Consider the following 2,515-nt stretch of genomic DNA (forward strand, 5'->3'; position numbering starts at 1 on the left):
CCAGTCATACAGGGGTCAGTGCACGTGGCCGGAAAGGGAGTTTTTGCTGCAGAAATGTCCTGATTGTTCCCACAGCCAGGTGCAGTCGCCAGGACACAGCATGACCTCAGTAGCCATGTCACAGCCTGTGCTCAGCAGTCCTGGTGGGGGCACCACTGAGGACAGCCCACTGCTGATGGGTAGGCCCCAGACCCATGCCCCTCAAGCCCCTTTTAGATACATGGGGATCAGGCCACCCCAGCCCGGGCCTCCTGCTCCATCTCCCCGGGGACTCAGTCCTCACCTGGGGCTGCCCCCTCCTGACCATGTGTCACTTTCCTTCTCTCCTCAAGGGGCCTCTCCCCGTGGGTGAAAGCAAGTGCCTCCGGGGCCCTGAGCTTGCTTCCCTGGAATGTTTTACTCAGGATCTGTGCCCGGGGCTGCCTGGCCCCTACCCCTCAGGGCTTTCCAGGAGTCAAGGAGGGCAGCTCATGCCTGGGCTTCCACTCCCTGATGCCACCTGTCAGGGTGACAGTATGAACCGATGCCAACCCCTGTGAAGGCTCCCATGCTCAGCTCATTCACTTCTCAGGAGCTCCTGATAGGAGAGTCTGACAGAGGGCCAGGGGCTGCCCGGGGCTCCAGGAGAGCTGCGCCTGGGACTGTGCTTCTAGGCCTGTGAGCTGTGATGGCTCCCACACTCCCTGCTGCTAAACATGTCCTGGAGGAGCCCAAGCCCCACAGCCCTGACACCCCCAATTTGGGGCTTCGGGCTCTAGATCGGCCCCACTGATGTGCACATTTGCGCATTTCCACTGCTGTTTCCTTACGAAGAGGACAAGGCCAGATCCCTGCACCTTCTCTTGCAGCCCCCAACCTGCTAGATTAGATTTTGGGGAATCTTTTGACTTGTCTTATATGATCATGTACTTAGAATGCACTGTACTGCAGCTACAGATACATCCTTCTTGTTTGTATTTTTTGTTTGTTTGTTTAATTTGCGTAGGTTTCCTTTATTTCCCCCCAAATTTTCTGAAATCAAGGAGGGTAAGAAAGTCCTGTGTTTCCTTCTATTTGATTTTCACAGGAATGGCTTTGGGAGTTCGTGGCCCTCTAAGATATTTTCTACTGTTTTTTTCCAAATAGTTTAAAAATAATACTTAGTTTATTTCTACTCAGATATTAGTTAATGCTTTGTAAGTGGCTGCTGAGTTTGATGTGCCAGCTTTCTGCAATCTCCTGATATCATTTATGCCTTTTATTTCTTACTGTGTCCATGGGTTTCTGAGCACCCACTGCATCCTGCTGAGAGTCCCGTGGTTTCTGGAATGTGTCCTCCTTGGTCAGGATATATCCTTTTTTTTGACAACTCCCTACATTCCAGCTGGGAAGAACATATTTAGAATGCTCCGTCTATAAAGTTCCATAGGAAATTCATCCCTGGGTCTGTCTTTCTGGGGACGGGTTTACAAGGTTTGGGTTCTTAGGCTCACAGCTTCAGTGAGCATTTGGGAGCTTTCCCCTTTCATCAGGTCTGGAAGATCCAGGCGGAGGAGCTGCCCATGTTTAGAAGAGCGTGTGCACCTCAGCCATGACCAGCCCGGCCCTTGACCGATGGTGGAGCCTGTCTTTTCAATCGGTACTTTGGTCATCATTCAAGGAAGGCTTTTCTTTTTCTTCTACCTGATTCAGTGTTGCTTGGGAACTCATGGTTTCCTTGATTTTCAGAAGTGTGCCCAGCAAGATGCAGGCAGCTTTCCCTCCTAATCCCTTTTATCCTCACCTTGCCTGTGCTCAGTGCCCCCTTTCTACAAATTCCTCACATTTTATTCTCCCTCCTTTCCTTGCATTATGCTTGGGAGAAGTTTTGTGCTGAAACTGGTCTTTTCAGAAAACTACTTTTGTGTTTTTGTTTTCTTCTCCTAGCTCTTTTGGTTTTCCATCTGATCTTGCATTTTTAATCTCCTTCTTTCTACTGTTGTGTTCCACCTGAAATTCAGGTGTCCAGGCATGGCTGGGGCAGGTGCCACGTGGTCTGGGTGCATCCTGGTCCTATCACTGTCAGGTGTGCCCAGAGTGCCCACCACATTTCTACTCAGATATTAGTTAATGCTTTGTAAGTGGCTGCTGAGTTTGATGTGCCAGCTTTCTGCAATCTCCTGATATCATTTATGCCTTTTATTTCTTACTGTGTCCATGGGTTACTGAGCACCCATTGCTCTCCCTACATTTCAGCTGGGAAGAACATATTTAGAACGCTCCATCTATAAAGTTCCATAGGAAATTCATCCCTGGGTCTGTCTTTCTGGGGACAGGTTTACAAGGTTTGGGTTCTTAGCGTCACAGCTTCAGTGAGCATTTGGGAGCTTTCCCCTTTCATCAGGTCTGGAAGATCCAGGCCGAGGAGCTGCCCATGTTTAGAAGAGTGTGTGCACCTCAGCCATGACCAGCCCGGCCCTTGACCGATGGTGGCCACTGTCTTTTCAATCGGTACTTTGGTCATCGTTCAAGGAAGGCTTTTCTTTTTCTTCTACCT

At 49.8% G+C, this 2,515-nt stretch overlaps 1 protein-coding gene across 1 annotated transcript in view; it reads right to left on the reverse strand.

Moving 5' to 3' along the window:
- LOC103608394 (USP6 N-terminal-like protein) overlaps positions 1-2,515 on the reverse strand; it is an 8,634-nt gene that overhangs the window by 3,838 nt on the left and 2,281 nt on the right. The window lies entirely within an intron of this gene.

This window comes from Galeopterus variegatus, unplaced genomic scaffold (genome assembly GCF_000696425.1).
Source record: "Galeopterus variegatus unplaced genomic scaffold, G_variegatus-3.0.2 Scaffold8387, whole genome shotgun sequence".
Lineage (NCBI taxonomy): Eukaryota > Metazoa > Chordata > Mammalia > Dermoptera > Cynocephalidae > Galeopterus > Galeopterus variegatus.